The 27,865-nt window shown below is 40.3% G+C and overlaps 1 protein-coding gene across 4 annotated transcripts in view; it reads left to right on the top strand.

Annotated features, from left to right (window-relative positions):
* Positions 1–520: 520 nt before the first annotated feature.
* Positions 521–27,865, top strand: part of LOC112152349 (transcription factor SOX-6) — a 148,575-nt gene continuing 121,230 nt past the window's right edge. The window contains exons 1-2 of one of the 4 annotated variants that reach the window (XM_024281866.2): positions 521–1,159; positions 21,332–21,396. The gene's annotated coding sequence lies outside the window, so the exon portion shown is untranslated. Of the gene's footprint in view, positions 1,160–4,868; positions 5,056–21,331; positions 21,397–27,865 lie in introns of those variants that run through there. The other 3 variants (XM_024281865.2, XM_036212170.1, XM_024281863.2) reach the window with 3 other exon arrangements.

Genomic DNA, 27,865 nt, shown 5'->3' with positions numbered 1-27,865 from the left:
CTTTTTTGTGAAACTGCTACGTTTTTCCCTGTGGACAAACGTGGGTACTGAACGTTTTTGGATGAGACTGGGTTGGATCAGCAGTGATGGACTGAGCCTCCAAAAGGTGGCGTGAGACTCAACGCAATGAGGCCGCGGCGCCTCGCGCTCCAGCTCGGGACGCCGGAGCTTCCCGGCGCGCGCGCATCACGGTGCGGGAGAACAGCCTGGATGGACCTTTTAACGCGCTTACAGCGCGCGCGGAGCCGCTGAGCTGTATGCAGGCTTTGGCGCACGTGATTCATCCACAACTAAAACACAAAACAGGAAACTTTACAAACTTAAAAAAAATCAGAAGGTGATCATATTTTTTCCGTCATAGTTAAATACGTCTATTTTTTTTATTTATCACACAGATTTACTGAGAAAATGTTGTTGACTTTAGTAGTAAATGAATCATTACTACTGTAATACAATCTAAAAGTCAGTTTGTGTTTTTTATTCCGTTTTCAGAAATCATCTCTAATTTTTCATCTTTAAACATTTTTTTTCCAGAAGTGTCGTGAACTGGTTTGATTTGTGTTGTTGTTGTTGCCGCGCTCTGATCCCCGCAGTGCTGACGGTGAATGAGAAAAGTTGTACGGTTCCGAGCGCGCACCGGCGCACGCGCGTGAGGAAACTTGAGGAAAAGTTGAAAGAAAGCCTCTGAAATGGGACTAAAGCTGAGTGTTTTGATTGTAAGGACTTCTGTCAAAGAAAGTGACACAGACGGACAGACAGATAAAAAGCGAGAGAGGGAGTGTGAAAGAGGGAGGAGGCGGGCGGGAGGGAGAGGAGGGGTTATCCTGTTTCTGCGTCTTTGCCCGGCAGTGCCCTGCACTCTGACGAAGCCTCAACACAGAGCTGGACGGGGAATAACCCAAAATACTTTTCAATCTCCAAACTGAAAACTTTTGAAAGCTGCTGAAAACGACGCCGAGGTGTTTGTTTTTTCCCTCTCAGTCTCTCGGTGGAGCGCAAACGGAGGAGTTACCAAAAGTCCACGACGCGCTCCAGCGATGGTGACTTTACGCACGGGATTTGACGGCTGTTTGAACTGACTGCTGGGCACGCGCGCTCCTGTCCGCCCGTTAACGCGCTCCAACTTTACAAGAAGTGAACACAGAAGAAGTGAAAACAGGTAAGAGAAGCTCTGCAGCCGCTGCAGAGCGCCCGCCGCCTGCGTGCGTGTATGCGCGCGCGCCCTGCGCTTGGCTGCTCAGTCCACCTGTGACCGCCCCACAACAAACCGGCGCTGACAGCAGCAGCAGCATCCGCATCAAAGCTGCTCAAACTTCTCAAAAACAAGTTTACTTCTTTAGAGAAAAAATGCCACTTAGAAAAGTTTGACAAATTTGTTTTTAACAATTTAAACTTTAAATAAGTTGCAGAATTTCCCTTTAAACCAAAATAAATCCCTTCTAGTTATTCACTTAATTCGTTCAGTTTGTTTTATTTTACGAAAATTATTATTTTTGTTTGCAACTCTCCTTTAAATCTCTCATTTAGAATGTTTCAAACTTGATCTCTTAACACGTTTTACAGGCCCGCCAATAAATCTGGCAAATAAGCCCAACAGACGCGATCTGATGAGCCCCGTTACTGTCTGATGGTCTAAAGCCAACAGTTTTCATCTATAAATATAATAATAAAAAGTGCATTATTTTAGCCCCCCCGCCGCCCGGTCCATTCTCCAAACATGCGCGTTTGCGCAGATCTGTGGAGGCTCAGGCTGCAGGATCACTCCGAGGCGCGCGCACACGCGCTGAGATCGGGCTGCAGAACACAGGACACAGTTGGTCTTCCAGGCCAGGGTAAACTTTCTTCCCTGGACGTCGCGGGGATTGACCCTCTGATCGCGCCGTGCGTGAAACCATCCGATGCGGGGAAGTGCGCGTTCATGGAGACAGAGCAGAGAAATGAGAACAAACTGAAAAACTGTCCTCGAGTAGGGTTTTTCCCGCTTCTTTGATTTGTGTTTCAACTCTTTAGAAAATTAAAAACTAAATAATAATAAAACTAAAAAATCCGTTCTCCTCGTAGCCCGGAACAGTCCGCGTTTGCGCTTGAACTTGAGGCTCTGCGGGACAATCAGCTGAGGATGGCACAGGGGGTACGAGAGGACAAGGCGCGCGGCAGCGGCTTGTGCGGCAGTGATAAAGCCATTATAGGGTGTTCCCCATATTTAGAGGCACACTACACCTCCGAGATAAGCCGCTGCGCACCCGCAGATAAGAGGCTTTCAGAGTAACAGAGAAGATCCCACACGCCGGACCAAAACGGACGTGAAAAACCACCAAAGACCAGCTGTTCCTGTGATTTATTTTTTAATAACTGAAAGGAAGATTCGTCTAAAACGACGTTTGCACATCAGTTGTGGAGCCTGCCGCTGACAGCTCGGGCCTGCTCAGACCGGCCTGTGCGCTCTGACGATTTCCAACAACTTGTTTAATTGTTGGACTCTGGCATAACAGTTTATAGAGCACCCCTTCCTCCTTCCCCTGCCCCTCTCTTGAAGTGTCTGTCTGAAAAACAATCCGAGCATGGGGAGGTGCGGGGACGGGGTGAAGCTGATCTCTTATGGCATTTTGTTTGGAGCAGGTGCTGCTGGTTGACGTTCCCTCATAAGGTAAAGTGGCATTAGTGTCCAAATGGCAGGCTTATATATAGGCTGCCAATTCAGCACATTGTTCCTGCTGGATGCATCATGGCCGTGCTCGCTTTGCTGTCTGGGGGAGACCTGCACCCCTGCACACACGCGCACACACACGCACACACAGCAACAACAGGAGCCTGAAGACAGGGGAGCCACTGTGTGGTCCCCCACCCACCCACCCCACTGCAATAACTGGACTCACATATCATAATGCAGTCCTATTTATGACTAATGTTGCTGGTTCATTTTAATACCACAAAGCTTCATTTTGGGCCTTTTGGAGTGACATTTCCTCCCTTCTGTGGAACAGTTCAGCCCCTAAAACACGGAGCAGTTCTTGTCAGAAAGCTCTTTTTTTGACCAAATCCCATTTTTTCTGTGCACTGTTTCTGTGGCGTCAATGCAAAGTGAGAGTGAAGCAGCTCTGTTGTCTGAGCTTCCAGAACCTCTGCAGGCCTTCGCTCCGAGTGCTGGGACAGGAAAATGAAACGAGAGGAACAGTGAGCTGGACTTCCCTGGAATCTGTCCTTCAAGATATTAGATACTAATGGAAAAATGGATCGGGCAGTAACAGCAGTATCAGCTAGGAATGTCAAAAATATCGACAATTGATCGAGCAACCACAGATATGAACAAGATGATGATGGTTAAAATGTATAAAATATTTGGTAAATAATTGATTTCTGTCAAACTGCAGGTTCTCTTTCTGTCGTTTCTTTCCTTCTGTCTTTGTCTTTTTATGTTCATGTAACACAAACAAAAAGATCATAAGTTTGCTTCTTCCATGTCAAAACCTGAAAATATTTCTCTGTCGAATACTGTGCATCATTATTTATAGCTGTAAATGCCATGTGAATAGGAAATATCTAGATTTGAGGGTTTTTGGTAAAAGAATGGTGAAAGAGTCGAATCCTTTATGGATGACATCGCTGCATCGAGATGCGTATGGAATCGTCTGAAGATCCACAGCCCTATTAATCAGACATTTATTCAAACGGACCTGATTTGTTGAGCTGCTCCCCCATTTATCTGCATGTTGGGCTTGACATCTCTCCGCCATGTAACCACGGTGTTTCATTTAAATGTTCCCAGATGTTGTTTTTGCGAGGATGTCATTCACCTTCATCGCTAAACCTCCGATCTGCCAATTTAAGCTTGCGGCTGCCGCAGAGAGTCTTAATTATTTGTTGTCGGGCTCTTTGAAAAAGACACCAGCGCCCAAATTGGACATGTGTTGTACAAACACAAATTAAACATTTAGTCCTAAGTATTTCTCCCTGGATCCTAAGTGCACATTAGTCAGCCTATACTTATCTCTGGCCTAACGGCACACCCAAATTGCAGTGTTGTTGCAGAAAAAGAAAGGTTGGGGCCCCGGAGAATGAGCGCTGGAAGCATGCTGGCAGATGCCCGTATACGTTTCTCAACCACAATGCCAGCTTAGGTGTGTTTGTTTAGCACTGAGAGAGCGTTTGTGGACTTTTGTGTTTTTGTGAGTGTTGACAAAAGGAATCTGACAAATGTGTGACTAATCATGCCCGTGCACATTCAGCGGGGTTTTGCATGCGCGCATGTACAAGCATGCACATTGTGGGGCCGTGCATGTCCTTGTGCACAGTTACATGAGCACAATGTAAAAGCATTTTTATTACGTCCTTGTCAGAAGCGTCTGTGTTTGTGCGTCGCTCCTCTGCGGTCTCTTCTCCTGCACAACCTTGGAAACAGCTTTGTCATTTTTTCCCTGAGTGGAGGAAAAAGGCCTCACCTGCTCCCCTCCACCTCAAAGCTCAGACTGAGACACACCAGCTCTTACACATCGGCTCCTGGTTTGTCTTGTTTGCATACAGTAGTTCGTTTTTGTTTAAAGCCGTGGCGCCGCTCACGTTTAAAAAGTTCTTTGCACTTTTCTTTCTGTTATGCACCAAAAAATGAAGTGAAATTTGTAACTGATTTCCCTTTAGCGCCTTTGACCAATGACTGCTTCACTGTTCTCACACGGACACAGCTGCCTGCAGAGTCGACACAAAGGCGTTGCTTGAATTCACATTTAACAAACCATTCCGCTTTTTTTTTCCTTCTCCCACAATTATCTGGAATGGAAATCAGGTATCAGATCACTCTTTTCTCCCCCTTTTTCCTTTTTGTTTGTTTTAAGCACTGCTTGGCATGGCAACCTGCAGCATCACTCACTCTGCGTTTGCACTTTTTCTGAAGTGGAAAAACTCACCATCAGGCTCTCCGCTGACGCACGGAGCAGCGAGAAACCGTTCCTCTGTGCTGCTCAAAGTCACTTTGGGAAGTGCACGGCTAATGGAAGTCACATTCAAACGTTAAAACTCCTGGAAGCTGCTGAACAACTGCTAACGTGGTTACAAGCGCAGGTACGTGGCGGAGAGCAGGGTCCACAACATTTAGACTTGAGTCAATTGTAAACTGTGATGAAGGCACAAACAATGAAATAAACATGACTGAACATCTTGACTCCTATTGATGCACATTTGCGTCAAACCATTTCAGCCCCAAAATTACCCTCAATTTGAATTTCCATGAGAGCAAAAGCATCAGTTCATTTCTTTATCCATAGCTGGAAATGAAGCCTAAATGAGGGATTTTCTGAACGAGTTTTTGAAGCCGAAACTCTGAAGATCATAAAGAAAAGGTTGTTAAAATTGAAATTAAAACCTGAACGTCATTTCAACTTATTTAATGTCCATCGCAGCTCGGATTAGTTTTTGAAAACTCCTAAGAAATGGTTCAAAACCCCTTCACTGTAAGAAGTTCTTAGCTGTTTCCACGTTTTACTTATTAAAGCTAGTTCCTCCAGCTTTATTGTTTCTCTTTGAGGAAACTCACTGGAAAACATAGAATTCTCCTCCTTTTTTTGGTCAGACTCACCCCATAAGCTTCACCCGCCACCAGCGGTAAACGCTAAAGCAGGAGTCCTGGAAAACTGTTGTCTGCTCTTGTTTCTCTAATTCATGGGCATAAATGACAGGATGAAAGCGCTGTGGTCGGGCTCCGTGCTGGAGCCAATCAGACGGCACTGTTTGCCATCAGATGAATGACAATAATGGGATTTTTTAAATACATTTTAAATGATAGATAGATAGATAGATAGACAGATAGAGTACTTTATTAATCCAGAAGAAACTTGCAAATTCATCTAAACACACAAACTGGATTAAAAAGAAATGAAAAGTAAGAATAGCAAGTTAGATTAAAAGTCTGGAGCTCTTAAAATGCTATTTAAAATGTTAAAAGTAATAATATCAATTGTCCTAAAACCATATTTCAGTTGTAAAATTCATTAAGAACAGAATAAAAATGAATTAAAGGAGTTAATTAAATATGTTGCCGTTTAATTCATTTTTGTTGCATTTTTTTTTTATTCTCATTTTTTTCTATAACACAGAAATATTACATACTAGAGTGTAATCATGCTTTGCTCCCATCCATTTAGTCTCATTATTAGTAAACATATACAACTTTAAAACAAAAAAGAATATCAGTTATTTTCATATATATATAAAAAAAAAAAACAGTAACTAGTCAAAATGTAAATAACGTAGAGAGATCCCGAACAATTAAATTAATTTGGAAACAATTTTGGATCAATATTTTTGAAACTCATGAAATGAGATAATCCTGCAAAATATACATTTTTTAGAGTTTATTTTCAGAAATAAACTGACTAAACTGTTAGTAGCACTCTGTATTAAGTTGATATTAAAGGATGTACATTCAAATATGTATATATATATATATATATATATATATATATATATATATATATATATATAAATCCACAGAAGTTTCGACAACTTGATTAAAGTGTTTCAGGATTTATTTACCGATTTATGTTTGTGCATTTAACCCTTAAACACCGGAGCTCCGGTGTTTATGTTCTTTCATTTACAGTAATTTCTTAATTGTTAACACGATCAACGTATTTGTAGCAGATTCTGAAGGAGAAAAGCGGCTCATCACTGGAATTATGTTGATCGTGTCAAAAATAAAAAAAATTACAATACTTTAAAGATTTAGTGTTTAAGCGTCACCGGCAACACCTCAGGTGTTAAAGGGTTAACTCATTCAGGCACATAAACTCCACCCCTCAGGCACTCCCTGGAGGGCAAAACAAACGGTAGAAAATTATTTGCACTGTCCTCTGAGGCAGTTATCAGCTTCATTTGTGGGTTTTTCAAGTCAAATTTTCCTCTCTTTGGGTCTGAGTGTGAATGTCGGCCCCTCCAAGAGTAAAAACATGAAGGAAAGCGCGCTGCAGAGGAGGAAAAGCCTTACGAGGCTTTTAAGATCATTCATGTGAGCTGTGGAAAGCAGAGATGCTTTCTGCGCCGACAGTCAAGCCACACAAGCATCTTCAGCAAATTCTTGATCTTAAAGATCGTTCATTAAAAGTGAAAAATAAAGATAACCCTACAATTAAAAAGACTCAAGATGATTAATTGGTGATTTTTGATAAACAAAAGTGCGCTGAAGGTGACCTGAATTTCTGAAAAAAATTGTAGTGAAATTGTTTAAAAATCTCTAATACATGCGAATTCTGCAAATTAAAAAAAAAAGCTAGCATGTCGCTTAAATATTAGCTAAACTCCAAAATAGCCTAAAAGTTCTCAGTATACTAAATTAATCAAAACGTTAGAATGTTGCTAAATAGAAGCTAAACTAAATTTTTTTAAAAATGACACTAAAAGATGAAAACATAACCCATGAATATATTTAAAGGTTTGTTGCTAATCTATTTAAAAGTTTGAAATTTAAAGACTTTCTGATTCATTTCTTATGGGGCATATTTTGCTCAATATTTCAAAAACTATAAAGTTAATGAATACCAAAAAGCAGTAATGTCCTGAATGAGCTGAACGTTTAGCCACCAAGATTACTGAAATCTCTGAAAGTTTGATTGAGTTTTACGTGCCGAAAAACGAGCGGAAAGCAGCAGAGAATCACTATAGTGTTTTCATACTATAGTGAAAGGCTTAAGAACATCATGGTATTTCCCCTTTAATGTGTTTTTGCCTCGAATGATTTGTCGGTGTGATTTGAACCTCAGGGCCACCGTAGGTTAGAGTGTTGTTCACACGGTGATGCTATGACAGAACAGAGGCTGAAAATCAGAAAATTCTGATGGATGCAAAAAGAAAACATCCACCTGCCTATGATATTTCTATGTTCTGTTAGATTTTTATGTCTTTGTATTTAAAATGTGCTTTACTGTTAAATAAAAAGCAATCAGTATTTACAAAAAATATGTATTTATTTTTCTAGTTTGGTTTTAATTTTAATCGTTCGCTGCCACCAAAAATGACTTGATCACACATAGGAGCTTCTTCTCTGCTGGTCTGTCACGGCTGAGCTGAGCCGCGCCTGCCTCCGTCTTCATGTCTCAGACATCAACACTTTGTTGTGTCTACAATTTGTCTCCATTCAAAAGTTTAATTCAAGGAATCAAATGTGTTTAATATTGCTACAAATGAGTGATAAAAACATTCAACATGTTCACAGTTGTACTCCTGTTAAACTCCATAAAAAGTCTGTCATTTTTCCCTTGACTAGTTGTAACCATGGTGATCGTGTCATGATTGTTTCCAGACCTCCCTCATTGTTTTTATTATTTTAGTGAAAACATGAATGAAGAATTTTGTACATCATTTTATCATTTTATGTGATCAAAAGTTAACATCGGTATTTGAATAGTGTTTTTTTTCTTAATGAAATATGAGTGGAAATATTTAAGAATTTTTGCCTCTCTCTAATTGTTGTGCATTCAGCTGCTCCAACACATATAGATTTTTTTACATTATAAAATGAGGAAAAGAACTATTGCTAAAAAGTTAGGAAAGATGACTAGTTTTTGTTTTTTTGAGCTCAAACCTTCCATGCCTCCCGTCGTCTCCTCCTCTCTGTGGGACCTCATGCTCCTCTAACAGACCGCTGGTGAAGCGCCGCCTCACCACTCATGGTGGTTTGGAGTTAAAGGCCGTGGCGGCAGGGTTAGGGATCCCTCTAAAAGGATCTTGTGGTTAAACTCAAAGGACCAGGTTAACATGGTCCCATCCAGACAATGCCCATGTCCGAGTGGTTTGTCTTTGCAGGGCGTTTCCACGGTTTCCAGACCGTGCAGGAGTCTGTAATCGAAGCGGTGTCATCCTGAAATGGAGGGGAGGGTTTGGGTTTTCACAGGATGGATCAGACGGGTCCTTCCAGTTGCTGTTTGTTGCTGCGGCGGGAGGGAAAAGTGCCGCCTCAGCAGACTGTTCAGTCTCATTCTCAGGCAGCCTACACCGTGTCTCCCCGTTAAAGAAGGGAGACACACGCCGGCAGGCCTGTGATGTCAATTGTTATTGCTGGAGGCCTGCTATAGGAAAAAGCTCTTTGTAAAATAGTGAAGTGAAAAGCAGCTTATGGCATAAAGACAGCTGCTGTTTGTCTTTAAGTGTCACTGCTGAGACTCAAGCATCACTCACATTTCTCTTTTTGAGCAGACTTGAAGGAACAATAGTTTCTGCTCACAAAAAGAGCTGAGAGCTGGAAGTTTGTACAATAGATTTGAAACAACAGCTGCTGTTCTGGCTGCAAATAGGAAGGAATCATGTCTGCTTTTGACCTTTGTGCATCTTGTTTTCTATCCAGTTGAATAACTTGATAATGTGTGATGAGACGGGCAGTTCTGGGTAATAGTAACAACTCTGCACAATAATAAACAGAGAATTTTGAGTTGAGAGAAGAGCATTTTCTCCTGTAGCTTTGATTTTAATGGTCACTAAGATAATCTAGTCTACCAACCCAACATGAAACTAGAAAAGTGTGCTAGTGTGAGGCTTTTTGCTGAATGTGGTCACTAAAGATGCAGAAGCTGTTTGATGAAGATGCTGAATAAATTTATTTTAATTGCTGAATGCCATGAACGTGCTGAACATTTTGATACCAAACTTGCATGATTTGCAGAAAGTGCACAAATAATTTGGACAACTTCATATTAGTTTCAGAAGTCTCACATCATGATCTGCAGCGCCAGGAATGATAGCAGTCCTGCCCCCAAGCCCCACCCCTCTGACTGGATTTTCTCATTTTGGCTGTGGGTGGAGTCAAACTCCAACTTCCCTGTTTGGTTACCCTTTAACTCAAAATTAGTCCCAAACATCTCAGTAGATGCTAACTTAGCAAAAAGAGCTAACACCCTGCTAAAATTTGATCTTCACTCCAAATTATCTCAAAAAACCTCAGTAGATGCTAAATTAGCCTAAAATGCTAACACATTACCAAAATACTAGCTTAACTCAGAATTATCTTAAAATCCTCAGTAGATGCGAAATTTGTGAAAAAAGCTAACACATTAATAAAATACCAGCTTAACTCTAAATTCGATCAAAATAACTTATTTAAATGCCAAATTATCTCCAAAATAATACTTGCTTATATAATACTGCTTATATATTAGCTAAACTCATTATTAGCCTTAAAAACCTCAGTAGCACTGATGTTCTTAACATGGTAAACAATACCGATACTGCATAGGTTTCAAAGGGCACACAACATTTTAGGAACTGCAAAAAAAAAAAAAAAAAATTGTGCAAAATTTCAAAATTTTGTGAAATTGTGAAAATACCAAAAGTAAAAGCATGAATTTCTTGAACATTAGGGTTGGGAATCACTGGTTACCCAGTGATACGATGCGATATGTGACTCTCGAGATAGGTAATATCACGAAACTGCAACAATTGGTAAAAATCATCTCTAATGATAGAAGAACACATATTTTTGGAAAATATATCCACATTTATTTTTTAGCTTGAACACAATCACAATAAACAACTTGTGTCTTATTTTGTACAACAAATATTAGACACTTTTTGTGTAACTTTGCTGAAATCAGTAACAATGTCTTTGACAAGCATTGACACCAATTGAATTGGAATTATCTGTACAATTCAGTGTTAACAATAGTAATCATCATCAGCAGTGACACTACTTAGCGCAAAATTGTTGTGAACAACAGAACAAAAATGAAATCATTCAAGTGGCTGCCAGACACTTTGGTGCAATGTGCGCCCCCTTTCTACCTCCAAAGGAACGTCTCACCAAAGGATGACAAATATACTGTTTTACAGCCTCTTCAAACAAAAATAAAAGATTGATATTTGGTTAGAACCCACTGAGAATCACTCGCAGTACTAAATGTGATATATCGCAATATCGATATTTTGGCACACCCCCACTGAACATGCTGAATGTTTTTAATTGCAGAAATGTGAAAATTTCTATTCATTTCAATGAGGTTGAAAAATCGCATAAATCGCTTAAAATTTTAAAGTCTAGGAATACCACAAATGTAAGTGAAAATGCCCTAAATGAGCAAAATGTTTTGATACCAAGATTGCAGAAATTGCTGAAAGTGTGATTGAGTTTTTATGGTCCAAAAAGCGTACGGGAGAAAAATCCATAATACGAAAGAGTTTGAATGCTTACAAAGCATTCACACAATGATCTGAATAAAACGGAAAAATGGGTTTAGTAACACCACCAGATAAAATAGGCACAATAAGTCTTTTAAAAACACGTTTCCGTAACACAACATCTCCGAGCCACGAGAGGTCTGATGTAGCAGATGAGATAAACTGCATCTGCTGGTTTTCTTATGAATACAAATTGCCCACATACGGGCTGGTGGGTGGGTGGTTGGGGGGTCGAAAAAAGTAGCTGATATTTATAGCCACCCCAGTTCCTTTTCCAATTGTGTTTTTTTCTTTTAATCATTCCTGACGACCTCCCTCTCCATCTCAACAAGTCTCCTCTCACGTTCAGCCTCCCGCTCCTTCACAGAGCGGCAGATTTGTGCGCTGCCCCTTAAATCATTTCCCTCTCTCGCAGATTGCTCCCCTGCTGGAATATTGGCCTGACAGCCGTTTTTTTCCCTCCATCTACTTCCCCAGTGGACTCATTTACATTTATGCACGCAGCAATTAATTACAGACTGGCGCTGGCCTTGTAAATTAGAGGGAGCCGAGGTCGCCCCCATTAATTGCCCTGACAGTTTAAGCCTTGTTTTGGTCATGTTGCTGCCTAAAGGTTGACGTTGGACTGGAATGGAGGAGTCGAGGTTGGAGGCTGGGATTTGACTTTAGTGTAAATGGATGAATTTGTGTTCTTGTCTTCTGTTGTCTGTGAAGGTTCTCATTCATCCTGGTCATGTTGTTGCAGGACTCTGTTTTTTAGGAGCATTGCTCAGTCAGCGAGGCCAAGGGGGCCCATATGGTTTATAAGTTAGCAGAAAATGTGGCCCCAAATGGGTTTGTCTGCAGTTTCTGTGGTGGCCCAACCTGTGTTTGCCCACATAGGCCTAAGTGGGGACTCAGTGGGTAGGCTCGCTACAATGGAGCTCGCTACAACACAAATTGCTAGCTTGATACGTCAGAGCTTGTTAGCTTGCTACAGATGAGCTTGCTAGCTCGATACAACGGAGTGTGCTAGCTCGCTGCAGCAGAGTTTCCTAGCATGCTACAGAGGAACTCGCTAGCATGCTACAGAGGAGTTTGCTAGCATGCTACAGAGGAGTTTGCTAGCATGCTACAGAGGAGTTTGTTAGCATGCTAAAATTGATCTTGCTAGCTCGCTAGCATGCTACAGTGGAGCTCGCTAGCCCGACACAGCAGAGCTTGCTAGCTCACTATGCTGTCCACCAGGCAGCTGGCTAGTGTAGCGAGCTAACCCACTGAGTCCCCACTTACGACAATGTGGGCAAACACAGGTGGAGCCACCACAGAAACTGCGGACAAACCAAATTGGGGCCACATTTCCGGCCCACTTTTAAACTATATGGAACCCACTTGGCCCTGCGGGATGGGATGAGTCCCAAGTCCCACTCCAATCATTTTTCGATCTGTTGTCATTCCCAGTGGTCTTTTAATTATGATTGTTCAGCCAAAATAAAAAACCTATGATATTTTCTAAGACATCGTTTTTGTCCTCTCTCCTTCAGAGTCTACTGGAATTATAATTTTAACAGTTAAAAAGTTACAGTAAATAAAAGAAAAAAAAACAGTTTACAATTTGCATTTGAGCCATTTTGAAATTGTAGCTAGTCTTAAGTGGGTGTTATTTCAAGTTGTGCGTGCCTAAATTGCATTTTGTACGTTTTTGATATTGGAGTGTACATGTAAGTACAATTGCAAGATCACACAGTTACACACAAAACAAGTTGTTCTGAAACAACAAGGGTTCCGAAACTCCATTTCCCTTAGGGCCACTGAAGGTAGAGTCTGGCTGAGGCTGGGCCGTACGGGGTTCCATTTGTGCCTAAATGGTGTCTCTGGTCCATTGTCTATGTCTACTGAACAAGTTTATTGAACATTTGTTCATGTCTATGTACTACTAAGCAAAATCTTCTCAATCCTTGTGAAGCGGCAGGAGCTAACGACACTAGCAACTTTTCTGACGACTAGGTTGGAGGAAGTTGTGTCCATGAAGATCTTCACTTCCTCGGATCAGAACCATACGGCTGGACATTACCCAGATTGATGGATGTTTTTATGTAGCAGCGGTGAAGATTTATGCTACAGAGCTATCATAATCAGACAGGGGGGATCAGGGCAGAGATACTCTGCTGAGCTCCTAAAGCCACGCCCCCACAGAGGAGATTTTGGAAATAGAAGCTTCAGATCAACATTAAAAATGACTTTTTAAACATTTAGGTTGTTTTGGTTAAAAACTTCAGAATTAAAACACTACTGGGAATGTTTTTTGTAAAATAAAAAAAATGTCGAAAGGGGAGTTCTAGCTTCATTTTCTTCATACATGTCCTCCATGATCAGGAAAATACCACAAGAACATGTTAAAACACCATTTTCATCTGAGTTTGTCTTCAACACGTTGATCTAGAAGACGTTTCTGAGGCTTTGTCCTCCTTTTTTCTGTGCTGGACCTCCACCCGTCCCTGTTCTATCATCATGAGTGTTGAGATCCTCTCTGTGTTCCTGGCGGTCTTTCACCCAAAAACTTGTGAAGGAGATTTTCTATAGACCCACGACTAAGGCAGGAGACTTCTCACGGTTTTGGCCTTTTCATGCAAAGACGCTCCAACTTTTTCCGGCTCCCAACCTCACAAGGCCGTCCTTTCTTCTCTGTCACGCAGCCATGTGTTTGTGCATACCTCACCGGCTCGACAAAAGACGGCACAGAGATCTTATTCACTTTTGCCTTTGACATTCGCCTCTTGTTTTTACAATCTTTCCAAGGCGCGCTGTTTGCTCAGCGGAACAGGCTTTGTCTTGAAGGAGTCGGACAATGGCGAGCACCACAATGTAATCTCTTCAGGGTAGCGAGCGGAGGGGTGAGGTTCGGATGTATGTGCCGGCGCTTGCCCCTGCCGTCCCTCTCCTCCCCTAACCTCAGCAATATTTCATGTTGGCGGTGACCTCAGAGAGAATACCTGTTGTCACTTAAGCCGCTGTAATGTTCACTTAGGTGCTTTGTGAAAGGAACACAAAGGCATTTCATTCATGCCAACAACCACTTCCCTTGTTCCACTTTTTAAAAGCATTCTATGCTGGTTTGCCCACCCACATGCTTATCTTGAAGTATGTCTCTTTCTACTGATATCATCAGGAAACATAATTGTTCCAGTGGTTTAGTGGCTGCCACTTGCAAACCTTAAATTCTCAGGTTCTTTTGCTCCCAATAACATTTCTTGCTACAGTCTGAGAGCTGCTGCTGCAAACTGAATCCCAAAGGAAAGACTGGCTCAGATGACGGGAAGAGTCAGATTATTGGAACACAAAATAATAATCACATGATGCGTTTCAACAAGTTAACTAACGTGTAAACACTGAAAAATAACATAGCTGGAATTTTCTCCAAGCTGTAATAAATGCAGACTGATCTCATGCAACGCTTCAGTGAGACCTACTGTGACCTACCATTAAAAAAACTAAATACATCTGTGAGAATACATTTGAAAATTTATGAGAAAAAACTCAACATTTTACAACTGGGGTCTCCGTCTCCGCGGATAGAAACGCCGATCGAGACCCACATAGAACGTGACTTTATATTCCAGCCTTCTGCAGTCTGAACTATGACGGGAGAGGATAGAATATTTATTGGTTTAATAGTGATTCACTTTTTCTTTATTTCTTTATTATTATTATTATTATTCCGTAAGGTTTTTTGGACATTCATAACTCTTCAGCTCTTTCAGATATTTAAATGTTCAGCTCTTTTTATGCTAGCTTTTTTGACTCTTTTTCAGTTACTAAGGATTTCTAGGTTATTTTGGGGGTTAACTAATATTTCAGCTTTATACTAGTGGTTTTGGCTTAATTACACATTTTACCAGTTTTTAGGCAAATTATTTCTTTTTCTTTTGATTTTTCAATTCAATTAAAATTTTAGTTTACACATTTATACACATTTGTTTAGAAATACATTAATAATCTACTATATGATTTGAATATATATATATTAATCTGATCCAGTTCACATCCTGTAAATGTATCAGTGAAATAACGAGATTGTTAATATCATCCAGTGTTACATAGATTCTCTAAAGGAGAAGTTCTAACTAAAATGTTCAGATCATTAACATTGGAAACATTGTTCTGCTTCTCCTGGAGGACGTTTCTGTTTGGACACTAGGTGGTGATCACACTATAGCATTACACCTTATTCAGAAGAAGAAGAAAGTATGAGGAATAACCAATGTTTTAAACCACAAATAGTTACTTTAAAAATATTTACTTAAAAGAGTTTGTTAAATTGATGTCTGTGAGTTTAAAAAGATGATAATTTAGTTAACAATGTATGTTTAGGTTGACTGAGATTTCTATGGGAAATTCCATTAAATGTTAGCATCAAACTAGCGGACTTTAACTTTTTTTGCTAAATCGATTTGTAGTTTTATGAATCGATTATTGATAGTTTAAATATATAAAAAAAGTTAAACTAAATATAGTTTAAATCGATCCAAATCGATAAATCGATTTTATTAACCCAGCCCCACTCTTTACGCCTTTGGCAATCTAGTTGCAGAGGTCTCAATGCATTCTGGGACATGGGTTCCTATGATAAACTAAAGCCTTATGGCGTCACTGTGGAGGTGTAAAGAGGTGTAATGGATGACAAAACTTACAGTTCAACAACAGTAAAAAAACAACTAGTTGAGGCCTATTTATTAAAACAAAACATTTTTTAACTTTGAACATTAACAAAAATGTAAAAACATGTAGTTTCTGATGACATTTACATGTCCTTACACTAAATCTACAAAAACTGGGAGAAAAGAATGCTTGAAGATACCGAACATGGAGACGTGAACCCATGCTTTTATTCCGCTCTTATGATTAAATAAACCTGATATTTCAGCATCCGCGTCGTCCATGATGAAGTCGAGAAAAGTTTTTGATGGAAGCTCCTCCCACAGGCAGCGGAAGGTTGGGTTCAGGTGAACAGACTTTACTGTTACACCCCTAGTAGTTAATGTGGATGGAGGCTTACACCAGCAACTTTATTGTAAAAATAGAACATGGATTTTTTCTAAGGCTGTCAACGCACACGATTAATCATCTCAAATTAACGTGTTATTATTAATTATACCATGGTCTGGGTGAATACTCGATTCTGATTGGCTGCTGGGTGTGCATTAAAAACTGATAATGCACAGTAATAACGCACACCTAAAAAAGAAGTTCCGGTCACACAGACCAAACGTTCGATATCACTGCGCAGGCTTCTTTAAAACACATTTTTCCTTCATCGTCTGGACAAAACAAGCAGTAATGGATAAACTTTCTCTCTGAACTGATGCTTTATTTAACTTATTGTAGCGACCAGCATTTATATTCCTCTGCTTTTGTAAGGTAAATTAATATTGACAAATTGGTTATTCTCCTTCTAATAAAACACCACTCGACATGAAAGGTGTAGTCTTCTGTTTCACCACAAGAGGGAGTTTCTCATTTTAGAGCAGCTCAGAAGAACGAACCTGCCGTGAAATGAAACACAGACAGAAGCTGAATATGTTCTAGCTGCTCACTGAAGGATTAACGACAGAAAAAGAAGAAAAATATCCTAATTTGTCCGGGTCTTTCTTTCAAAACAGCGACACTTTACCGCTGCAGCTGAGGTCTGTAACGGCTTCCGGCTTCATGCCGTGTTCCATGTCAGCGTGACAACAAACCGCATCACGGATCAAATAGTCCACTTTTTTGTGAAAAAATTAGCTAAACCAAAGAAATAACAAGAATAAAGTACTAAATATTGATTAAATGTTTATTTATTTTGTAAAGACCATGGTATAAGCGGGATAATACCCTCCGAAGAGTGCATTATGAGAAATTAACGCACTTCACGGAGGCACGGGTTTAGGCCTCCGCGTCGTGCGTTAATTTCTCATAACGCACACTTCGTCGGGTATTATCCCTTACTTAACGCAACTTGATTGCACCTGCGGAGCAGCAGTCCTTTGCTTTGCCTCGCCCATTTAGGCTTCTGCAGTGTGATTTAAAACACTTCATCGAGTATCGTCCCACTTATACCATGGCTATTTACTAAAGAAATACACATTCAATCATTTTTTAGTTCTTTCATCTTGTTGGGTATTTTTTGGTTTAGATTGGTTCCTCACAAAGAGCGGACTATTAGAGGGTCTGGCACGTTGTCACGGTAACACGACAAGGCGTCGCTGAGCCTCCACTGCAGCAGCAAAGGAAAACTGTATTTATGCTGATTGTCACAATAGGTTTAAGAGAGCATCAGATCAGAGAGAAAGTAAACTTGTTGTTGTCCAGATGATGAAAATATAAATGCAAATGTTTTAAAGCAGACTGTACAGTGATATACAGAAGTGGTCGGAACTTTTTTATTTGGTTTGTTTAAGGTCTGCAGGTTCGTTTCTTATGGCTACAGCAGACATAGAAGCCTTTAGAGTTCTGCTGATATTACTGTTGATCTGGTTTGAACACACAATTTACGCTTGATACATTTCGGCATTTCAGACAATAAAAATAAAGGAAAAAATTCTCTCTAGCCTATTTTTGCTCAAAAGCGGAGTATTTTTATAAAATGTACCTAGTAAAACTTTGTTATTAATAGTAATCAATCACAACACAAAAGTGTGATTAATCTGATCTGATTTTTTTTCTAAATGTTTGCATGTGATTTCATTTTGTGATTATTCACAGATAATAAGTGGTGTAAAAAAAGTTAATTGCGATACATTTTTTCCCAGTTTGCGATTACTTAGTTAATTTTCTTTTTAATCAAGTCCTGGCCCTATTTTTTTCTTGTACAATTACCAATTATTCTCATAAGTTTATCACTTTATTCATGGAAAGTGTCGTTTTTTTTTCATAATTTTATGAGTTTATTCTAGTGTGTTTTCAACTCTTGTCTTACAGCTTTAGTCTTGTATATATAAATATATATATATATATATATATTTTTTTTCATGGTGGCCCAGATACTCATTGTTAGAAGCTTGTTGTAGTAGATCACATGAGTCAAAGTCAATGCGGGGGGGGTTATTTAAGGTTTAAGTTGATTTATTCTGGAACAATATTATTGCTTTTTTATTATTCATAATTATGATGAAAAGTTAAGGTTTTAAAGTTGTAAAAATGTAGTTTTAGAGTGTTCATTAAATGTTTATCCTGTTCGGCCCGTGACCTAGGGTGTGTTTGGGATTTTGGCCCCTCGTGTGATTGAGTTTGACACCTCTGTAGATAGATGGGCTGATCGATGGCGGCCCCCACAACCCCAACAGAGACATGATCACAGATCCGGTGTAACGTAACCAGCAGGCCCCCGCTGTAAGCTCGTCATTTATGGGTCAAGCAAACTTCATTTTAGTTTAATTGGCCGTGTGATTAGATGGAGCTGCTCGTCGCTCGTTACGTTTCAGACGTGGAAGTGGCAGCTCCGAACCCCCATAGAGCGCCGCGCTTATTTGGCGAGCCTCGGCCTCATAGAGTTTCATTGTTCTGCCCCCCCAGTGCGTCCGTGGCTGCACAAGTGGCACTGACAGCTGCAACAGATGACATTTGGAGCCGTGCATATTTTGTTGTGTGAATGTGGCATTCATTGTGCAGGTGGAGGGCTTGCTGTGAACATAATAGAGTTGGTCTCCGGGTCGGCTGCGACTCCGCTCTCCTCGCTCTTTATTGTTGAGTCACAGTCCGGCTTTTCTCAGGAAATCTCTGTGGTTTTATGTCCAAGCTGATCGTAATCCAGACAGCACAGTTGGCCCGTCTAGAGTGGGATACAAGCTGTTTTTTTTTCAATGGTGCTCTAACAGCTCTATCATGTTTTTTTAAGATCTATGTCTTCAATTTTCTGCAGAATCTTACTGTGTAAAATTCTGGATTGCGTCTGTATCTGGCATCCTCCAGGTGTTGGACCTGTCATCTGCAGACGGTGAGGATCGTGCGAGGATTGGAGGAATGGGGGGGCAGAATAACTGGTTCTGCAGACATGTGCAACGTGTTCAGACGGGTCAGCGAGGCTGCGGAGTGTGAACAGATCTGTGTCGAAGTCACTCGATTGCAAAAGGAGGCTGATAAATAAAAATAAAGAGTCAAACGGAGATACAGCTTCATCTTTTAGTAATGCTTGTAGTGATTTTTCACCAAATTGGCCTTTTTTAATGAACATTTGTCTGTATTATCTGAACCTTTTGGTATAATGGCTTTTGAGTTGCCTGGGTCAGAATCGCCTTTAATGGTGCCCTTAGAGAAAAAATACATCCAAGAAAAAAAATCATTTGCCTGATTAGAGGCATGAATAAAAGATCACACACCGTCAGAGCCGGCTTTTTTCTTCATTGTTCTCAATGAGCCTCAAATTGCAGAACCAAAGGGGAGTTTATGCTGCCGTTTCTGTGGAGCTCAGATGTTCGGAGGCCGACTGACAACAGGATATGACGGCTGCTTCAGCCTGAGCAGGAAGGCCTCTGCTGTCCAGCTCTGCCTTTATAGAATTACTGACCCCCCACTCTCTATCAAAGACATCTCCTGTCCACTCTGTTGATCCGAGTGGGGCGGTCCTGATCGAGGGCCCTTCAAAGCGCTCGGTTGGTACTTTGACCCCTTTGATGTTTTTTTTTTTTTTGTATTCTGCGACCCTCCCTTCTGTTTAAAAAGTGTGTTTGTCATGTGATGCTTTATTAAAGCTGACCCCAGGTTAACTCCTGGAGTTCAAACTGTGTTGCTCAAGAATGGAGAGCTGTTTATTTATGGGGAACATTTCAACCGGAGGAAAAATCAGACAGCATCAGTATCCTAAAAAATGTACCTTTAAAGCTGCTGTTGTTTGCTGTTTGTGGAGCTCTGCGTGGTGTGTGCGTTTGTGACGTTGTTTGTGCAGTGAGAGTGGTGTTGGAGAAAAACACTGATCCTCTGTTTGCTCTGCTGTGGACTTCACACAGGACCTCTGTTCCATCTTAAAAAGGAGCGACTGAGCTCTCAGGTGGGCTGAGCGTGCTCACACCCCCAACTTTTTTAAATTTCCAGACTTTGTCAGGAAAAAAAGTCTGAGTAGTTTCCATTCAGACGCTTAAAGTCCTCCTATGACAAGTTTTTTAATAAAAAAAAAACAGTAGTGTTTAAATTATGATACTGAAGTTTTTAACCAAAATCTCACTACCTAAATGTCTTAAAAAGCCATTTCTCATGTTGGTCTAAAGCCTCTGTTTCCAAAATCTTCTCTGAGGGGGCGTGGCTTTTGGAGCTGAGCTGAGTAGCTCCACCCCTGACCCCCCCTGTCTGATTATGATAGCTCTGTGTCTCACTAGCATAAATCTTCACCGCTGCTCCATAAAAACATCCATCAATCTGGGTAATGTCCAGCCGTATGGTTCTGATCCGGATGTCAGCTGGACGAGGAAGTGAAGATCTTCATGGACAGAACTTCCTCCAAAATCCTGATTCTTTCTCCTTCCAGTTCACCAAAGACTCTTTTAGCTAATTCTCCAATGTTTATTGACTGTGATCAATACATTCAATCATTGGTTTCTCAGAGTTCTTGATAAAATAATCAAAGCTAACATCAAAATGCTCTTTCATTGATTTACAATCCTTTCCAACTGCGGTCAAATGAGCCGCCGTTCACATTTCCGTGGTCACATCAAGAAGCTCCGTGGAGTCTGGTGGAGATTTTCCAGCGTTCTCAGTCCTGCTACCGTAAGTATTGGATGAAACTCACACCAAAAATCCAGTGATGCTGATTTGACCACAGAAATGTGAACGGCGGCTCATTTGACTGCAGTCAATGTGAAGATACCATCTTCTCTTCTCCAGAACCTGAACTAGACACTAGGAACAGATGAGGGTTTAGTGCATGTGCAGCAGAGCTGTTGATGGAAAGAAGATCATTCATTCAAACAGAGTCTGTCCAAGACACTTTGATTGATTTAAAAGGAGAAATACTCGGAAATGCAAAAACTAAATGATTTCTGATTATATTTGTTCTCTTTTAGAAGATGAATGACACACAGACATGTTAAAAACTCTAAAAACAGGATTTTCATTTGACTTTTAATGATTTATTAGCATTAAAATTGTTGCACAATTTCTTGAACCTGGTGATCTTTTCTTTTTCAATCTTTGCCTCTATAAAATGATTAAACGTTCTTTTCTTCTCTTTTAGGTTCATGAATTGTAAAGCTTTTCACCAGTGAGAAGAGGGTGTTGGAGCTGAAGTCCCTTATTTCTGTGAGTCTTGAACATCCTCAGACACTAAAATCAAAACACATCAGTTGTAACGCTCTTTCACGTTTTGGGGAACTATAAAGCAGGTCTCATGTTCACAATAAATTGTTTTAGCTGAAAAATAAAAAACCTCCTGCTGCTGTTTGGACAGCGACTGCATTAGTGTTGTGTTAAATGAGTAAACGGGTCTATGTTTGAAGCCAGAACTGTATCTGACTCTGATGCCTTTGATTGGTCGAGCAGTAAATGCAGACCTCTACTCAGGCTAGTGTTCTGTTCTGTGCCCCCTCAATAGCTGCTTTCACTTTTCCAAAGAAAGGGGTCTTTTAAAGAGTCTCACAGGCGTCACTCCAGAAAGCTTTCAGCACCGGGTCCTACAGTATGCCTTCTAATGGACTTTCTCCCTGTGAGCAATAAAGATTATATCTGGAGTCAAATAGTGCTGCAGGTAACGATAGTGTAAGTGAAGCTGCTCTTCTGATGGTCTTTTTTTCCCGTGTGGGGTGGAGACACCAGAAATGTACAGATGGAGAAAAGAGCTATCTGACCATCTGGCTAATCCTCCTGTTTAAGTATACTTATTAAGTCACTCTCTGGTGGCCCTTGAGCCGTGTCACTGAGAGGTCAACAAGCGGCCCGTTTGATTCTGCGGCGACTGGCTCACAGAGTGGACGGTGTTTGGCTGTGACTGATAAGCTGTGTCCTGTTGGTTAGTGCGGGAGCTCACTTTCAGGGACCTAAGTATCGACTTGAGTATACTTATTGATCAGGAGCTTTTTCTTGTCGGGGTCACATTTCTGCCTCTCTTCCATGCTACAGCTAAACTGGATCCTAACCGTGGTTCAGGACTTTTCAAAGAACATCCATCTCTTTTTGAAAGTCTTTTTCTGTGCTATTGAAAAGGAACATGATCGCATCATGTGCAAAAGTTTGAAGATAAACTGGAAAAGTTTCATTACCTGCGATAATAAGTGTGGATTTTTTTTCTGAAAGTAGCTACTGAAAATGCTGAAGCTTTTTGGTGAAAGCAGTGATGCAATTTACTTTAATTGTTAAAGGGATTTGCTGAAAATGCATGCTATATTTGTGAGTTGTTATTTTTGCTAAAAGACTGGACATTTTGTAAAAGAACTATAAAAGAGCGCTGAAGTTGACCTAAATTTATGAAAAATTTGTAGTAAAACTGCTGAATAAGCCCTTATACATGCTAACTTTGCAAACATATGTAGTGTGTTGCTTGAATATGAGCTAAACTCCAAATTAGCACCAAAAACCTTAGTAGATGCTAAATTAGCCAAAAAAAGCTAGCACATTGCTTAAAAACTAGCTAACCTTTAAAAAGGCCTGAAATTCCTCATTAAACTAAATAAGTCAAAATCTTTAGCTTGTTGCTAAAATAGAAGCTAAACTCTAAATTAGCCCATAAGAACCTCAGTAGACAACAAATTACCCAAAAATGTTAGCATGTTCCTAAAGCACTGGCTAAACTCCAAATCAGCAAGGCCTTTTGCTGTGAGGCAAAAGCACTAAGCACTGTGACAGCCCCAGACCCATCATGGACTTTTCATTTTAAAGCTACAATTTGTTTAATGCATTCTGCTGTTAAGCAAAACATCATGAAGATTGTTGAGAATGTAAGGCAGTTGTGTTCACTTTTAATCCCATCACACTCATGTCATCTAATGAGTTCTTCTGGAAACTTGAAATCTGTCATTTACCATGCAATTAGTTTCACATGTAATAACCCTGTGAGGGGATGACAAGTGGACTCCCCTAATAAACTTAAATTCTGGCTCCTCGTTGTGACAGAAACTAGCTATGACATTGTCGTTTCACTTTAAAGGAAGTGCATGTGGTCTGCTGGCAGAGCGGCACAATCAAAGCTTTGACTTCCTGTAAACTTGAATTGATCAGATCCCTAAATCTGAACAGGTTAATGGTGAAGCTTCAGAAGATGCAGAGTGACATTTCCTCAGCCATAATTGGCTTTGCCTATCTCTGCTCTGCCTGTCCCTTCACAATCCGCAGGAATTCTCCAGAATAATTCAGTTACTGTAAAGGAAATTGTGACCTGATTTGCGTCTCTCTGCTCCTGCATACAGCTGCTTTAATGGCAGTCATTTGCAAAGAGTTAGAAACATTTACAGACAGCAAGCAGCTGTTTGGATGATTTGTGGTGAACTAATGAGCTAATGAGTTAATGAACCCTATGAGGTTACCTCTTTGCCTTCCTCAGAACAATTTCCTACTCTGCGCCTTTTTCTTTCTGCTCCAATCCTGCAAGCGGACTCTAGTGCTTTAGCTAATTGGGGGCATGTAACAAAATTTACTGTTGTTTCTTGGTAGTTAACCTTATGTTCACAGTGATTTATCATGTTTTCTCCAAGTGGGACGGTTAGTTCTTGATTTCCCTGAGCAAAGGCACGTACAGCATACTTGGAACACCTTCACTCTGATCATCTTTGGATCTATTCTCAAAGTCTTCCCAGTCGTTTTTAAATTAGGATTTTGATGTGGCGAAGCCACGATTCAACTCCATTCACAGTCACACTTTTGATTTTTTCCAAATTTTTTTTCTCAACACACTCACAGGCACGCGCGCACTCACACGCGCACACAAGCCTGCATGGAAAAATATCATCAGCTCTGCATTTCTAAATGGAGGCACAGGCTGAGACAAACTGATTTTTTCATTTTCTGCAATGATGAACATGTTAATGAGTTTGAAATTTTTTTTACAACCGACGAAGAATTGTTACATCCTTATTCACAACAGCACTTAACAAAAGCAGTTCAACAAAACGCATACTGGAGTAATGCAGTCGTGCAGTTTAGATCCAGATTCCAGCTCAGACGAGAAAACAAAGACGTTCATGGATCTGTTTGTCTGGAAGTGGGTGATCAGAATGGAGCGGAGCAGGAGACTGTGGCTTGTTGATTGTAGCGTCTACGTAACAAATACAATCTTTTTCAAATGACATTTTTTGTAAGCTCTTGAACAATTTAAATAAAGAAATACTCAGAAATGCAGTTTTCCTCTTAATTTTCTTCATACATCATAAGAAGAATGAACATGTCCAAAAGAGCATTTCATTGGAGTGTGAGCTCCTGTTATTTGTTTTGTAAGGCTGCGTCAGCAACGCTCTTTCTTTGCTCACATACATGCTTGTGTTTTGTGCGCTCATGCCTCATCAACATCCCATTTGAGGCCCATCTGGTTTGCTTAAGAGGCTCGTGGATCTGCAGCGGCCGATGCTTTAAGGCTGGGCCAAACCAGCAGCAGTTCCTCCCCACTTACACATCAGTCCATGGTGCAAGGCCCTCTGCCAGGAACTGCATAGACCGACCCTTGTGGCTACTTCCCAAACCACCCAAGCTCATACACCACTTTCTCTCTTCTATTACCCTTGAAATGGGGCTTGCTCTAAATATTATCTCCTCCTGTGCTTCATCCCTCCATTTAAGTCGTCAGAGAGAAGAAAGAGGCTGTGTGGCTGAGTCACTTTTTCCCTCTCGCTTCTTTTTTCTTCCCTTCTCTCCCAAACCGCAGGCAGCGGCAGTGGCTTCCTGGAGATGAGCGCTTTTGTCTGTTCTGTGACCGCTGTGGCTTCATGCAGATCCTCCTCTGGTGAGGTAATGCAGCCGATAGATCAGGTCTGGAAAACAAAAAGGTGCAGTGGGGTAGCATTACCAGTTTTTCTTTTTTTGTTTGTTTGTTTTTTTAATGCTCTAATGAAGCAGCTTCATAGATGTCCACTGATCAGACAAAGGTGGCCTGGTGGAAGCTGCTGAGCTCCATTTTTTTCTCCAAAAGCTTTCCTGACTAACACATGAGATGAAATTGTGCTAAGTTTGATGATCAGGAATGTAAGAAAAAAGTAAATGAAGAAGAGGGATGGTGTCTGTTTTTTTATAGCTTCCAGTTTCCCTTCACTTTTGAGGGTAAAGGGAAATTATAAGTTATGTCAAATAAATACCAAAAAACACCACAAAAACTGTTATTTTCTAAATAAACACGAATCCACTGTTTGAGTAACTTTATTAACAGCATTCTAAACTGGAAAATGGGCCTTACCTGCAATAATGCGAGTGTGAATGCTTTCTCCTGCATGTGGTCGCTGAAGATACTTTGGCGATTTAGGACATTGCTAAAACAACTTGCTGAAAGTGCTAAAATTATTTGCAAAACACCAAAAACATGAGCTTAACCAAAAAGTAGCCCCAAAAACCTTAAGATCCCAATTTGCCACAAAATGCTAACATGTTTCTAAAATATTAACTTCATTCCAACTTAGCCCAGAAAATCTCTGTAGATGGAAAACTAATAAAAAAGCGAGAATGTTGTTAAAATATTAGCTTAACCCCAAATTAGCCCCCCAAAAATCTCAGTAGATGTCCAGTTAACCAAATAAGTCAGCATGTTGTTAAAAAATTAGCTCAACACAAAATTAAGCCAAAAAACCTCAGAAGATCCCAAATTGGCCAAAATGCTAACATGTTGCCAAAATATTAGCTTGACTCCAAATTAGCCCCAAAATATCTCAGTAGATATCAGATTGTACATTGGGGACCACAGTTCTAGATAATTAGATAGAGTATTTCAAATGAGCTAAATCTGCTGCTATAGACTGACCCTTTTATTCAATGTAAGCACCACATGGCCTGATTAACTTTAAGGTTGTTTACATGTAGAGACGTTGGACCACTCATGAACCGTATCACGGGTTTAGTATAAATTTGGAGACATTAAAATATTTCTAAAGTTTTGTGCAGTCACACACACTATTTGAAGGAATTTAAAAAGAAATCTATTCAACCTCATGTGTGAAAGTCAAGGCCCGGGGGCCGGATCCGGTGTAGACCACATGTGCTCGCCCTGCAAGATCAGCTCAGGGGCTTGCGACTCGATGACTTGTAAGATTGCGATTGAACCGTTTGTCTAAGTGGCGTTACCGTAGTGTGATGTCATCACTAGTTGCAAGCGCCCGAGCCGATCTTGCAGGCCGAGCACATGTGGTACCTACACCGGCCCCACGGGTAATTCTATCCGGCCCTCCAGATCATGTTATTTTATTTTTATTAATGACCCGATGTTATCTTGTGCTCATTTCTAACTTGTATAATTTTGACAAAATATATTTTTATGGAGAGTAAAATATTGAAAGTTATTTAAGATTTAAGTTTATTTATTCTAGAATAATATTTCTGCCTGTTTTTTATTCATAATTATGTTACAAAGTTATTGGTTTTTTTAAGTTTTTAAAATTGGCATTCTGCTAGCTTTTTAGACTATTTTGCCATTTAGTAAGATTTTTTTGGCTGTTTTTTTAAAAATATTTCAGCTAAATGCTAGCTGTTTTGGCTAATTTAGGCTTTTAAAAGTTTTTTAGGCTGTTTTGGAGTTAGGCTAATATTTACATGTTAGCTATTTTTGCTAATTTAGGCTTTTTTCAGTTTTTTATGTTATTTTGAAGTTTATGTATTTTTTCAGCTACATGCTAGCTGTTTTGGCTAACCTAGTTTTTTTTTCAGTTTGGCTAATTTGGCATTTAGTTAATATTTTAGCCTGATATCAGCTTCAGCATTTTCAGCGATCAGCTTCAGTGTTTTCAGCTATCACCACTAGCCTCTTCAGCGGCAAAATTCAGCTTACAGCATTCACTAGCATTTTTGTAGGTAATTCATAATTTACAGTTCATAATGATGTTAAAAAGTTACATTTTCAAGTTTTATAATCATTTATAAAATATTTATCCTGTTCCCAACTTAAGCTGTGGTTTGGATTTTGGCCCCCTGTGCGATTGAGTTTGACACCCCTGATTTAAAGTAACTTTTCATGATTCTTGTAGGATTGAGTGCTACAAGGAAAAAAATGACGTTTTTGTAAAGAAAAGAGTTGATAAGACAAACTACATGAGCGTTTTATCGTAGAATATTTTTGACTTCGGACTTTTCAAAGTCCAGTCAAAATGGCTGAAAATGCTGTGAGTGATGAGGGAATATGAGCTCACGTTGTAGATGGGACCTGCAAAATTTACGAGCTCCTTCATCCCCTGCTGACCTGTCCGGGGACAAGTGTCATCTGCTCAGACCTCCGGCCTCCGCAGCAGAAATGGCACCAAAGAGAGTAACTGCTTCCTGTTGGAACCGTCATGGCTCCTGGGGTCAGAGGTCAGAGTCAGGCTCAGCTGTTGCTCTCTTGGCTGCAGAGAATGCCACCTGGTCCTTAGATCATGATGATCCAGCATATCATTGTCTCCAAACAATATGCCTCTTTACCTTTTCTGCATTCTTTAACATGCTGCAGCTGGAAGGGCCTTCCCACCAGCTGTTGCTCTTCCTGCAGCGCTTGTTCTAAAGAGATGTTTTTAAATCTGACCTTTGTTGCTTTTTGTTTTTTGCCTTGTATCTTTAAAGTTAAAATGAATGACCATATCAGTTTTGAGTTGAACGAGCTAAACACATGTGAGTT

Source organism: Oryzias melastigma, linkage group LG6 (assembly GCF_002922805.2).
Source record: "Oryzias melastigma strain HK-1 linkage group LG6, ASM292280v2, whole genome shotgun sequence".
Taxonomy (NCBI): Eukaryota; Metazoa; Chordata; class Actinopteri; order Beloniformes; family Adrianichthyidae; genus Oryzias; species Oryzias melastigma.
This window is presented reverse-complemented; position numbering and strand designations above follow the sequence as displayed.